Genomic DNA, 15,274 nt, shown 5'->3' with positions numbered 1-15,274 from the left:
GTGATAAAAGTGCTGTTGCATGAATGACAGGCATGCAAGATGAAAAGCCTTGACTCTGAACCAGATTCATGACAAAAAGAAGCAAATTTTGATGATCTTGAAAGGAGCCTGCAAAAGCAAGGCAATTATCTAAGTAGAGAAATATATGGACTCCCTTTAGCCTGCAATAAGAAATCAAAGGAGATAGACATTTTTGAATATCCCTGGAGCTATGGAAAGCTCAAAGGGTAAAGAAGAGAAACAGAAAAGAGGGTCTGAAGTCTTTGCGAATACAAACATAATGACAAGTGTCTTTGAGATCTAGAGTCATCAAAACGCAAACTGGAGGGATTAGGGGAAAATCTGAAGGCAGAGTGTTTTGAATTTTGCAACTTTTAAGAACCAATTGAGAAGAGACATATCCAACACTCTTTTTTGAGAAAGGAATACTAGTAATATTCTGGAATGAAATGATTTGACACCTTGGGATAACATTTGAGATAGAATGGGAAGAAACAGATGGGTTTGATTTTGTGGATGTGGAAAAACTCCTAGATTTGCAGGGAGAGATTTCCACGTCCTGTTATGAACTATTTATGGTATCCAAAGGGGAAAGCAAAGAGAAATATTTGTTTGCTAGTTACAGTGGATGGCCAGGGCTGGGAAGGGATGGGTTTTGGCAATTTTGGTTATATGGGATGTTATCAGGACTCCACTCCCTCTTTTTACTGTATATCTGCCATTTTTTATTGTTGGAATTGCTTTTCCTCTGAAAACAACCTTGGACTGTAGGAGTAATTCCTGTTGTACTTTGGTATGCGGGACTGAAAAAATTGCTTAACTCCTTGAATAAGCTTTCTCTTTCATCAAGGAATTTCAATATCTCAAAGGAGCACTAAGGATTTGCACCTTTACATCTTCAGGTAGATTTTACATTCTCAGCCAAGCATATCTGCTCATAACAGAACCCGTAGCGGTTGCTTGGGATACTGCATCAGCTGCATCATATGTATATTTGAGGGTATGCTTGGTAACTTGGGATACAAAAGAAATCATGTTAAGTAGGTAAGGTTTTCCTTCAGAAGATGGTAAACATCCTTGGTCATATCTGCAAAAGGATGCAAGCAGACATCACGCCATCTGAGCCTAAAGATTTATTTGTTTTTAATTTTTTTTAACACCTTTACTGAATTATCACTTAAGAATCAGGCAAATGTACATTTCTAGCATCTATATTATCTTATCAAAGTTTCAGAATGTCGAATATGATATGGTCGACACCATATCATCGAATTCTGAAACATCGAAAGATAAAAAAAATGCCTAAACACAAAAATAAATAAAAACTTACCTTTGCAAGCAGGGGAGCAAGCCCCACACCCCCCACTTAAATATACCAACTCTGAGACCGCACTACATTGAACTAAACGTAAATCTCCCCTTACAGAGATTTCCGTTTAAACGTTCGATGTTTTTTGCTTTCGCTAATCTGGTGCTGACAATATCAGCTTCGATATTGTCGGCTTTCGACAACGTGAAGTAGACCCCATTTATATAAAAGAAAACAAGGCATATAAACATATTCCCAGTTGCAAACATTATACATCACACATATATTTTTGTATAATGTTCATTAATTCAACATTACATAAAATGATCAATTCCTGCCTTCCCTTAAACCTCACTCCTCCTCCAAAACATTATTCTACATGTACTGTTCCCACAACTTTCATTTTTTTCTATGTAATTTGTTCCTAACCTTTTCTAAACATCCCACTTTTAGTTATTTAATATATGTTACAATATATTTCAAATATGGTTGGTTTAGACTTTAATTTTCATTTTCTAGTAATTGCTTTTTTGGCAGCCACCAGAATTAAACTTAACAAGGCTTTACTATGTCTATGCAATTCAGATGCTGTATCCCAGCTGAAAAAATAATTTTTTTAGTTACACCCATTCGCTCATCAAATATTGCTGACAGAGTACTATCTAGGGAATTTTCAAAGTCTGCCAACTCATTACACTCCTACAGCATACGTTCCCAGTTACCTCTTTCTTCCACAGTACACCTCCAGTATTTGCCATCAACCTAAGGATTCTTTGGAGTCTGCTTGGGGTATCAAAATACCTATGCAAACACCTCCAAGCAGAAATTCTAAACCATCTAGACTTTGTCTTCCAAATGCTTCCTTCAGAATTGCTTATCCAGTCTCTATTCCTAATCTTTTCTGACCTCCTCTAATTGATTCCTATAGTTAAACTGCAATATTTTATATACACTGCTATTTATCCCTTTTTAACAAGGGCTTCTTTTCTGGATTCAATTAAAAATACTATCATAGCAGGTCTTTAACTTAGGATTCCCCTATTACTTTCTCTCTGCTTATATTTTGATATCAATCCATGACAGGGAAGCAGTCTCAAGCCTGCAGTCCAAATGTCTTCTTGGCCTCTAACCATTTTATTATCTTTTTATCTATAGTTATTTGCTTCCAATACTTTGGTTCCTTTGCCAATTTTCTCCAGTAAATTCCAGCTCCCTCTTGCCTATTCTCTGTACCCCTAATTGCAGTCATCCCTATCATCAAAATCTAATATATAATCAAAATATAATATTCTGTATGGCTGTTGTTACTCTCCTTAAGGATTTATATCCAAAATCCCACTCTCTCCTTATTTCTTGAATTTCTTCCAATCCATCAGCATCCCTTTCCACTTTGAATTATAGCTTTCTGCTTGCATTATGTGTACAAGTCTTAACTGTGCAGCTCTAAAATTTAGGTTCATAGGTAGGTACTAGGCTATCTGCCCGAAGGCATTTATAAGCCTAGCCAGAATGTGGTGGCTTACGCCACCCCCTTACATTAATTCCCTGTGCCTCTGTCCAGCAGAGCCACTGAAGTGATCCCCGGGGTAAACTTTCTGTTTCCCATCCACTCATCAATGTTTCTCTTGAAGAGTGTTAGTGAGAAGCTCTGCCTAATGTAGATTGGAATCTTGTTCCAAAGCATGGGAAGTCTCTGGGACAGGAATCTATCCCTCCAGCACGTCCTATTTACTGTTGTGGTGAGGCTTAGATCCCTAGAGCGTGTGGCTCAAAGGGATATGGTTTTCTTTAGGTGGAGCATGTCCATCAGTTCTTGGTTGGATATGGCCTTGTATGCCAGGCAGAGATCACCTCTGAGTAGGCGGTATGCAACTGAGTACAGCTGGAGTTTCTTCATTCGAGCTGCAGAGGGCATCTGTCTGAGGCCAGTGATCCTCTTGGTGAGGTACTTCTGTGGTCTTTCCAGCTGTTACAGGTGTCTTGTAAGGTACATCCCAAATGGGGCATTGTACTCTATGATGGGTCTGATGAGTGATAAGTAGAGGGGCACAATGACCTCTTTTGATCTGGATGCGAACCCTTTCATGATTAGGAGGGCCACATAGAAGGATTTTCTAACCACTATGGCAATTTTATTTTCAAAGGAGAGATTACTATCTTCTTGGGTCCCCAGATCCCTTATTACGTCTTCTGTATTTAGCCGACTACCAGCTATGTAGTAGTTTGTTGGTACTTTGTTTTTTCCAAAGAGGATGACTATGCACTTTTTGGCATTTAGCTTGAGACCATTTTGAAGGTTGTCTATGTCAGCCGGAGAGTCAGTCATACTCCCTAGTTTGCAGTCGTCTTCAAACTTGGTCAGCCATAGTCCTCCTGTGCTGGCCTGTACCTCTGAGAAGTATATGCCGAACAGGAGGGGTCCTAGGACTGAGCCCTGGGGGAACGCCACTTGTAACCGGTTTAGAGTCGGACCTAGCTCCCGCAACTCTCACCATGTAGGTTCTGTCCGTGAGACAGTTGGCAACCGATTCTGTAATGTAGGGGTTTATGTTCAGGCTGGTGAGCTTGTATATAATACCAGAATGGGGAATGGTGTAGAAGGCCATTGCGTGGTCTAGGTAGGCTGTGTGTACCACCTTTCCCTCGTCTATAGCCTTGGTAACTGTCTCAAAGAAGTCCACGTGGTTTAGGATACATGCTCTGCCCTTAACAAAGCCAAACTGGGTAGGGTCCAGTGTTTGGAGGTTCCCCATGTCTCTGTTAATGAGTTCCATGATGATGCGCTCCATAGCCTTGCAGAGCAAGCTAGTCAGGCTTATAGGGCAAGAGTTTCTAGGGTCTGTTGTGGCTCTACCTTTGTGGAGTGGAATAACTATTGCTGTGCACCACTCCATGGGTAAGAAGCCTGTGGAGAGGCTGAGTTTGAACAGTGTGTTTAGGTGAGGGGTTAGTTTGTCTTTGAGCTCATGTAGGACGCAGCCTGGGACACCGTCTGGTCACACTGATGCTGTGTTTTTGGCTTTGGAGAGGGCTGCTTTAACCTGAGTGTCTGTGATTTCAGGGGCTCTACATTCTTCTGGTATGGTTATGGGCCCTTTTGGGGGTGAAGTTTGCACTGAACCTGTCTGCCAGGATGTTGGCGATATTGGTCAGTTCAGTGTATTTTGTGCCATTCTGCACTAACTCCGAGTAGATCTGAGCATTGCCACTTAGATTCTTGACATAGCTAAAGAATGCCTTGTGTTTATCTTTGGAATCCTTGGCAATTTTTATTTTGAAGCTCGCCTTGGATGATTTTATGAGGGATCATAGTTTCTTGCTAATACTGATCAGGGATGTCTTCCCTTCTTGAGATTTTACTCTTTTCTGTACCTAGTTTCCTCCTTCTACTGTATTGTTTGGTTATGGCAGGGGTCCACCAGACTGGCTTCCTTTTCTTGGAGGAGTGAGTTTTGGTTTTTCTTGGGATAGCATGATACATGCATTCTTGTAGGTGCTGATAGAATGCATTAGTAAAGGATTTTGCAGCTTGGACAGCGTTATCCTTTGGCATGGGGGCTTTGAAACTTTCCACCTCGGTCTTAAGTAACGTGAAGTTTGCTTTTGAAAAGTTTTTCATGGTGGTTTCTTGTCCGGGGGTGGGGGTGGAATGTGGATATCCAAAGTGATTTGTTTATAGTCAGATCTAACAAGTGAGAGGTTGACCACCGGTGTGGAACATCGGTCGCCCATGTTGGTGATGACCAGGTCCAATATGTTGTCACCTCTGGTGGGAGTGTTGACCAGTTGGTCCAGGGCATTTGAGTTTATAAATTCTAGGAAATGTTGGGCAAGGGAGTCAGCACTTGAGTAGTTCTCCCAGTTAATGTTTGGGTAATTTAAATCACCCAATATTATAGTGTTTGGTAGGACCTTTATGTTTCCCAGTGTTTCCAGAAATGCGGAATGGGAGTCCTGAGACATGGTGGGTGATCTGTAGCAAGCTACAATTTGAACTGCAGTTTTGTCCATTGTTAGTTGCACGTAGATGATCTCTGAAGCATCGTGCTGTACCGCTAACCTGGAGGTGTGGGTATCCTTGATGAATATGGATATGCCCCCGCCTTTTGTATTTTGGTCCGGGTTCTGTAGCTGAAATGTATGGTATGACTTGTAGCCTGGTAGTGCTGGGGTGCTCTCTGCAGCCTTAAACCAGGTTTCTGTTACTGCGCATATATCGATTTTCTCTATACTGAGGAGTGCCTTGAGTGCATGCATTTTGAGGTTTAGGCTTCTGCCATTGAGCAGCATTATCCTCAGTTTTTTGTTACTTGTGCTATTTATGGTGGTGGGTTTGTCTTTTGAGCCTTGCCTAAAAAAGGCACTATGGGGGTGGCAAGAGCCTTGGCAAGTATTCAAAAGCCTAAGGGTGACAGGTGTAGGCCATCTCTAGCAAAGCAGCGTGGCTTGTCGAGCATGTCATCCCAGGTGGACAGACATTGGATCCCCTTTCAATGACACCAGAAACCTAGCCAATTGTTGGAATTGATCATTTTTTTCTTTATATCGTGGTATCATTCTTGGTGAGGGCAGGATGCTACTCAGGGTCAGGATCAGACTGGCCTGGGCTACGTGATCAGAGAGCTCTTCCATGTCTCTTTTCATGTAGTCCAGGGAGGTATAGCTCAGGTCATTCACACCAACATGGGCAATGACAGAGTCGTATTTGTACTTGTTCTGGAGTGACCTGTATACTTGTGTTATGTGGCAGATCCTGGCACCCGACAGGCAGCTAACAGTAACCTTCTCCTTATTCAGCCTAGTGAGTGGGACATCAGTGTGCCTGACTACAGAGTCACCTATTACTAGTATGTTGGCTATGTTATTTTGCCTTAAGGGCTGTGATTGCGTGGCACACTGGTTTTGTGAAGTATGTGTTTCATGGTTTGTGTTTGGGGGTGGAGGTTGCTTGGATGTCTGCTTTGGAGGTCTCTGTTGCTTTTGCAGATTTTTATTTAGAGTCTCCAAGTATGTCTTTGTGTATTTATGTGTGTTTTTGCCAGTGCTGGTTTGATGGGTCTATGTAATCCTAAACCACCTTGTTCTACTGGAAGGATTAACTTACGTTACTTGACCCTTGGCCTTTTCCCCTCCCAAATAAAATCTTTCGACTCTTTATTAACCACAGTCCACAACTTCTCCTCCTGTTAATAAAAATATGCCTGACCCATATATAAAACTAAAAGGATTAAATAAATTTTTACTGCTTGTACCTTGTTATCCATATCTAAAAACACGAGCTTCCAGTTTTCTCAGTTTTTGTACTATTGTTTAGTCTCTTCCCACATATCCTTAGCTGCCATAACATAATTCTTTTTAATCCATACTCCTAAATACTTTACTTTATCATGTCCCCCTAAATACTTCAATTTATTGTGTCCCCATAAATATGGGTACTGCTGAAGCAATTCATGTGCGGGTATATAGTTTACAGTTATAGCCTTTGTTTTATCTTCATTAATTTCATATCCCCAAAACACTTGAAATGGTCTCAAAATGTTCCACAACACTGAGATGTCTTTTTCTGGTTTTATCAAGTACAGATAATATCACCTGTAAATAAAGCCAGTTTTTCTTGATTATCATACCAATTATATCTTTGAATTTCTAAGTCCCTTATTTTCTTTGCCAGTGGCTCTAAATATAATGCACATAACAAAGGGGAAAGAGGATACCCCGACCTGATTCCTCAGTTCAGACACAACTTAACAAAGAGCTACTTTGCCACTTTAATTTTTGCCTTTGATCCATCATATATCCTTTTAATTAACCTAATTATTCACAGGTTCATAGGTTCATACTAGGCTATCTGCCCATATATCTGCAATCCCATCCATTTGGTCAAGATTTCTCTTGAACAAGGCCAGAGAGGTGCTCTGCCTCACACCCTATTTATTTAGTTCCATTATTTATGATCCTCTCTTTTTTGGCAGATAAGGGTTTCAAGCTTAATGGGGCGGTAATTTCCAGGGTCTGTGGAGGCACCGCCCATTAATTTTTCCTTTTGATCCATCATATATCCTTCTAATTAGTCTTTTTATTCATAGGTTCATAGAATAGTACTAGGCTAACTGCTCTTGTGAGTTATTTTAAGCCTAGCCAATTACTTCATTATACCAACCTTCCCAACGTTTTATCAGGGAATGCCAGTGCTTTCATTGCCCTAGTCATAAAATCCCAGCTTACTTTGTTAAATGATTTCTCTGCATCAAGACCCACAAACAACAGTGACATTTTCTTATATTATGCTTCCACCAGGATCATAGCTGTTCTGTTAATGTTGTTAAATGCTTGCCTCCCCTCCACAAATCACACTGATTCATATCTATTAATTTTTGCAACACCTTTGCCATTCTTTTAGCTATTATGGACATAAACACTTTATATTCATGGTTTAAAATTGAAATAGGCCTATATAAAGCTTATTGTCTTTAGATATTACAGTCATTGCAGCTTTTTTCCACAATGTTCATGCTTCTCCATCTTTTAAATTACTGTTAAACAAAACTTTCCTTGTAGATTCCAAACTTCCACAGGAATACCATCAATTCCTGGAGACTGATTATATATCACTGCTTTTATCTCATCTCTTCCTATCTTAACTATTAATTGTTGAGCCTCGTCTACCTCTAGCCTTGGCATACTTTAAGTATTACATAAACATTTCCATTTGTGGCCTTTCGTGATTTCCACATTTCTCTACTTTATACAAATTTTCATAACATTTTTGAAATATCTCTAGTACCACTACGGGATCTCTGGTTAATTTTCTTGTTATAGGCTCCCTAAGTTTGGCAGTTACTCTTACTACTTTCTGCTAAGTTGCTGTGCTAAAATTTTTTGTGTCTAAAGTTATTATCAAAAAATAGTTGCTTAGCAGTTGTTGTTGTTGTGGTGTCTTTCGGCTTATCCCGGTTAGGGGTCGCCACAGCGGAACTCCGGTCCGCTAATGTTTGGTATTGGATTTTTATGTGCCGAGTTACCAGCCCTGATGCACAACCTTCAACAAAGGCATACCCATTCACGCATGCCACCACACAGAAGATGCTCTAGCTGAGAATCGAATGCGACATCTTGCTGTGAGGCGACAACGCTACCGCAGCACCACTACCGCGGTAATCCTTCTAAATTGTATATTACCCATATACTCCCTTATTTTCTCTTTAGTACTCTGAAGCTGTGCCTCTTCAAGTTCTGTGAGATTCCCCTTATTGTGTAGTACTTTAATAACCCTTGTTAGGCCCTGTACACAGTTCTTGTTACTGCTTAACCATATCTCTTTTTCTTTTTTCTTCCCTATTTTTATTCCATTCACTAGCTATAACCTCTGAAGAAATTTCTATATTCTTAACAACTCTCAAATAATTTCCAATACCCATTCCTTAAATTCCTCTCTTTTTAACATATGGGTGGAGGAGGGCCACTGACTCATATTTACTTTAATGGCCTGCATTTTTATCTTAGTTGTATTGTTGAATGATCTAAAATAATTATTGCATTTGTGCCAAAACTTTCAATTAGATACACATATTTACGTGAAATAAAATTTCTGTCTAGTTTAGTCCAGTTACTGTATTTTGGGGGATAATATGTAACTTCTCTACAAATTCCTACTACTGAATTCACATCTTCCATACCAAATGTTTGAATTTCTTCAGAAATCTACCCTCTTTTGTTATATTTTTCCCTTCTAGGTCCCCCAGATAAATCCTGACTGTTGCAAATCAAGTTCCAGTCCCCACTATTAATGCTCCCTGCCTACAGCTTATTATTTCTTCTAAAATTTTCTCAAGCTCCATAATAAAAATTTTAGGTGAAATATAAATAGATCCCAGCATAATTCTCCTTTCTTACCAGTATCCCCTTACTACCACAAATCTACCATTATTATCTTTTTCCTCTTCTATCACTATCAGGTGAAAGGTTCCTAGAATTTATAAACTCAAATGCTATGGAACAACTTGTTACCACTCCCACAAAAGGGGAAAACATACTGGACCTGATCATCACCAATATGGGGACTCTATGCTCCAGACCAGAAGTGTATCCCTCACTGGTAAGATCAGACCATCAATTAATCTCACTGGATATTCACATCCCGACCCCAACCCCTGCCCAGAAAACCACAGTGAAAAACTTCTCTAAAGCAAATTTCACACTCCTCAAAACCGAGTTGGAATCCTTCAAAGCCCCCGGGCCTGTGGAAAATATGGCCCAGACCGCAGAATCCTTTATAAACACATTCTATGAACACATTCAGGAATGCATGGATCATGCAATCCCAAATAAAACCAAGACCCAATCCTCCAAAGGCAGACGTCCTGTCTGGTGGACCCCAGCCATAAACAAACTATACAATAGAAGGAGGAAGCTACTACATGATGGAGCAAAATCCCAAAAAGGGAAGGCATCTCTGAACAGTATTAGCAAAAAACTACGGGCACTCATAAAATCGTCTAAGGCCAGCTTAGAGAAAAATTGCACAGGACACTAAGGATAATCACAAGACTTTCTTTAGTTATGTTAGGAACCTGGGTGGGAATTCCCAGATATGCTCAGAATTAGTCCAAAATGACAAAAAATACACTGAACCCACAGACATTGCCAACATCCTAGCTGACAGGTTCAGCGCAAACCCCCCACCAAAAGGGCAAATATCTATAACAGCAGAGTGGTGCCCACCTGACATCTCAGATGCTCAGGTAAGAGCCGCCCTCTCCAAAGCAAAAACACAGCATCAATGGGACCAGACGGTGTCCCAGGTTGCGCCCTACATGAACTCCAAGAAGAGCTAAACCCAAACATAAAACTACTGTTCAATCTCAGCCTTACTACAGGATATGTACCCAAAGAGTGGCGTACAGCAACAGTGGTCCCTCTCCACAAAGGTGGTGCCTCAACGGATCCTGGAAACTATCGCCCCATAAGCCTGACTAGCTTGGTCTGCAAAGCTATGGAAAGGATCATCATGGACCTCATAAATAAAGATATTGGGGACCTACAGACACTGGATCCTACCCAGTTTGGCTTTGTTAAGGGCAGATCCTGCCTCTTAAACCTGGTTGATTTCTTTGAAACAGTCACCAAGGCCATTGACGAGGTGAAGGTGGTCCACACAGCCTACCTGGACCTCGCAAAAGCCTTCGATACAATACCCCACTCGGCATTATAGATAAGCTCACCAGCTTAAATATAAACCCCTATGTCACTAGATGGGTTGCAAACTGGCTCAAGGCAGAACCCACATGGTTAGAATTGCTGGAGCCAACTCCAAACCAGTTACAAGTGGCGTCCCACAAGGCTCAGTCCTGGGACCTCTCTTGTTCGGTATATATTTCTCGGAGGTACAGGCCAACACGGAAGGACTGTGGCTGACCAAGTTCGCAGATGACTGCAAACTGGGCGCCATAATCGACTCTCCAGCCGACACAAGCATCCTCCAAAAGGGCCTCATAGAAACAGACAACTGGTGCCAGAGCCATGGCCTCAAGCTAAACACCAAAAAGTGTATAGTCATCCCCTTTGGCAATAACAAAGTGCCACAAATTACCACATAGGTGGTAATCCATTAAGTACAGAAGAAGTAATTAGGGACCTGGGGACCCAAGTTGATAGCAATCTCTCATTTGACAACCACATGGCCAAAGTGGTTAGAAAAACATTTTATATAGCCCACCTAATCATGAAGGAATTCACATCTAGATCAGGGGGAGGTCATCGTGCCTCTTTACTCATCCCTCATCAGGCCCATAATTGAGTACAATGCCCCTTTTGGGATGTACCTTACCAGACACCTGCAGCAACTGGAAAGACCCCAAAAGTACCTCACCAAGAGGATCAAAGGGCTCAAACAGATGCCATATGCTGCCCGGTTAAAGAAACTCCAGCTCTACTCAGTGGCATACCGTCTGCTCAGAGGCAATCTGTGCCTGACGTATAAAGCCATTTCCAACCCGGAATTAATGGATACTGCACCTCAGAAAATCCAAATCCCATCAAGCTAAGTGCTCGAGAAACTTGAACCTCAGCACTGAAATAAATAGGACATGCTGGAGGGACAGATTCATAACCCAGAGGCTCCCTTCACTCTGGAATAAAATCCCAGTCCAGGTTAGGCAGAGTCCCTCATTGACTCTCTTCAAGAGGAATCTTGATGAGTGGATGGGAGATCGTAGGTTTACCCCGGGTATCACTTCTGTGTCACTGTTAGACAGAAGCACAGTATACTAACCTCGAAAAAGGCATAGCAAAATTAATTTAAAATGGGTGGCAAAAGCCAAACACACTCTGGCTAGGCTTATAAATGCCCTAGGGCAGATAGCCTAGTATGAACCTATGAACCTAATCAGAGCTCACCCAGCAATTAAAGTACTACCCTTTTCCTTTGTCCCAAATATTCTGCTGATCATCCATCCTGAAATCCTTTCTTTATCAAATTCACATTCTCACTTATTTCCAAATATATCTCCAGCAGCATTGCTATTTGCACTCTGCATTACTTAATACAATTCAGTTTCTGTCTATTCCTGTGAGGTCATTCACTTTCCAAAATAATATGGATAGTGTAGCCATTATGATAAGAAGTTATTATACCCACCTATTATATGTGTCAGCATTTTTAAATTTCTGTTTCCAGCTTTTGTGTTATATGCACCTGCTAATGCTTGGCAGGTCGATCCATTACACAGTTGTTTCTTGTTATCTTGCACCCATGTCACATTATACAAGACTTTTCTTTAATTAACATCCTCAAGAAAAATACCCCCCCAGAAATCTCAATAACATATTATCTTAAAACAAAAACACAAAATTTTGCACATCTTCAAATGGTGAAGTTCAATCTTCCTGATGGAAACAATTGTGCCAAATCCACAGCTGCACCCACAGGCATTGCCTAATCTAAAATTACAGTTATTTATGCTAAACTGCATATTACAGCCTGTGCTCATACTTACACTAATTGCTGCCTATTCTTGTATTATCTTTACTTCCCTTCCGGATGTGAAAAACTGCTTGTGTGCTTTCAGAAAACATTAACTTTTAGCCGTAACAAAAAAGTACACTGGTTATCTTTAAAGACAACTAAAGTATACACTGTCCTAGTAAATGCATTCAGGTATTTAGGTACCAGGAAAACTGCTATGTCTTATTCATTCCAATAATTTAAAAGTTTTTTACTAAGCTGCTTGCCCTTGGACCTTTTAATTTTATGTTTCTCTCAGCAAACAATGTCCACAGCTCTCAAGATTTATTGTATAGACCTGTAGTCAGCTTGTCTTCAAGGAAACATAATCAGAGCCTAAAGATTTATTGTACTAAAGCTAGGCTAGACTATGTACAGCTTTTTTACCATACATGCCAAAGGTGCTCCCATCCTTGTCAGATGAAACTGGTTTAGCAGTGGTTAATTGTTTAAAGCTGAAATTATTTCCCAAATAAACCACAGCAGGATCTGCAAGGGAGTTATGAAGGAGAAATGTATGAGTCTGAAGTACTTTATGCATCCTACAGGCTTTGGGGTACAGGTAGTTGATTATCTGGTGAAGCACGTGCAGAATTGAAAGTGTCCTTCAGGGCAACAATAACAAGAGGAATAGCAAGAGGCTTTGGAGTATCTACATGAATGAGTTTATAGTAGCTATTTTAGGTGTCTGATATTTCTTTTTCTTCCCACTAGATGAGGTCCTTCATTCAGGCAACTGTGTCAAAAGAAATATCTCTTCTACAGGAGAATCCATATTCTTCACATTCTCTCAATCCACAGAAGCTGGAGAGGATTCTTGGGAATCAGTCCAGGCCCTCTTCTCCTTCCTCTGCCTCTGATAAGGAGTCACTGTCTGATGGAGAGGGAGACCTTTTTCTTTTTAAATGAGAAGAAGTAAGAGACAAAGACTATAATTATTGAAAGGCTTTAAAAGCCACTTAGCAAGAGCAAACCTCCCATCTTTAGTTTCTTTAGCAGAAATGGTAGCAAGTGGAGAAATATCTTTAGTTTTTTTGTGTGTGTGTTCTTCTTTGGTGTCACTAAAGTTGTAGACCTGGAAGTATCAAATGTCTATACTTCTATTATTGAGTCCGCTACTTCTTCCCTAACCTACAACTGATGAATTCTATCCCACCCTTCCAACAGAACAAACCAGGGTTTTTCCTTCTCAGCTGCAGCAATCCATCCAGTCTTTCAGGAAGTGCTAGGCTCCCAACCCTTATCAGCATCCTGCAGAGCAGCACCAGAGTGATCAGAAGCATCCAACTGACAGTCCTTGGAGTCCAACAAGGCCACAGTGGAGCAGTCTGTCAAAGAAACTTGGAGAAAGGCTTTATAACTGGAAGAGGGACATCTGAGTATCCCACAGATGAATGAGTAAGGGCCTTAAGCCACTGATTTCTCAATGAAAATGCTAAGGCTGTTAAGGCTACTTCTGATTGACTTAGGGCTAAATGACAAATCTGGCAGGAGTGGATGTGGTGTGTCTTTCTTGGACAAAACAAACAGGCTGTGTGAGAATCTTTATAAGGTATCTGTCATCCACACACAAACAATTCTCTTTTCTCTCAAACATAGAAATTCACCAATTATTTATTCAAATAAGGTAGGAAAGTCCCCTAGGAAGCACTTATCTGCCCAAAAATTGGTCAAGGCAACTCCCAAAACTTTGAAGATACAATGAGGAGGGAGAGTCTTTTCATAAAATGTTTCTCTTAACTGGGTTTAAATGACATCTCCATATTTCCTCAAAACAAAACTTAACTACTGACAATGACTGAATAGATTGTAAGTGATATATAATGTTTGCAACTAAAATTATGTCAATATAGTTTGTCTTCATTTATATAAATGTAGGATTGTCTATGTCATAACTGATAATTTAATAAATATGTTTCTTGTTTAATAAATATAAAACGTAACTAAATTTGCGTCTAGTATTTTGGGTCAAATAAACATCTACAATATGTAGAAGCTTTGGAATTATACATTTTTTCTTTTTGTTAATCCAAAATTATGCCTACATTCTCACTTTTACATCTACCTGAAAATCTAGTTCCAATTTATGTTTACTCTTTCTTAAAAAAACACACCTTCTACTGGCTCTATAGTACAGAAAGACAGAGCTCTGTCTGATCAGGAGACCCAGGTTTGAGGAGCAGGTCCAGTAAAGAAAAATTGAATCTACACTTTCCATAATTGTGGATGTACGAGTAGATCAATGTTGCAGTACTTATTCTTGGGTTTTCCTGCCATGCAGAAGCTTGTAGCTGACCTACATTCCACTGTCTTTTTGCCACACCCAGCCAGTGGATGTGAGTGTGGACAGACATCCAGAAGTCGGAGTATAAAATGGGCATCAGCTCGCACTATCTACAGGGCTTTCTTGTCAAGACTACAAAGTCTGATGATTCAGAATAATAAAACAACCTTTCCAACTCTCCTAAGCATAGATCAAGGACCCTAATCTAAAGGGAAGGAGAAATAAGAGGGGGGATAATGAAGATGGGAAGTGAGACCCACCCTAACCCAAGAAAAAGAGTCAAAAAGGAAGAGAAGGAAAGGGGGTGGAAATGGTTCTGCAACACTGATCTACTCAAACATCTACAATGAATGTAAGTGTAAACACAACTGTGCCATGTTCACTGCAGTCAATGTTACATACTGATTTTAGGAAGACTCCCAGTGATTTTAAGAGGGAGCGCAGTTGGACAAAAATATTGACTGGGAACGAGGCTCTGCAAACTGGCAGAGTTGAACCCACTCTAGCCCTTAAATCTGATTCAAGGTGGTAATATTTAGTGAAGGTGCAGACAGATGACCAAGTAGCAGCCTGTAGAATGACTTGAGTGGGCACCACTTTTTAAAAAAGCGGTATTCGTAGATTTATGCCTGGTGGAATGAGCTCTGACTTTACATGGAAGTTGTTTGCCATGTTAAAA

At 40.4% G+C, this 15,274-nt stretch overlaps 1 protein-coding gene across 5 annotated transcripts in view; it reads right to left on the bottom strand.

The window, feature by feature from the left end:
• Nucleotides 1-15,274, bottom strand: part of CAMTA1 (calmodulin binding transcription activator 1) — a 2,166,856-nt gene that overhangs the window by 147,010 nt on the left and 2,004,572 nt on the right. The window lies entirely within an intron of this gene.

This window comes from Protopterus annectens, chromosome 14.part0 (genome assembly GCF_019279795.1).
Source record: "Protopterus annectens isolate FY-2018-M chromosome 14.part0, PAN1.0, whole genome shotgun sequence".
In the NCBI taxonomy this organism is placed as follows: Eukaryota; Metazoa; Chordata; order Ceratodontiformes; family Protopteridae; genus Protopterus; species Protopterus annectens.
The sequence above is the reverse complement of the archived record's forward strand: the minus strand, read 5'-3'. Positions and strand labels throughout refer to the sequence as shown.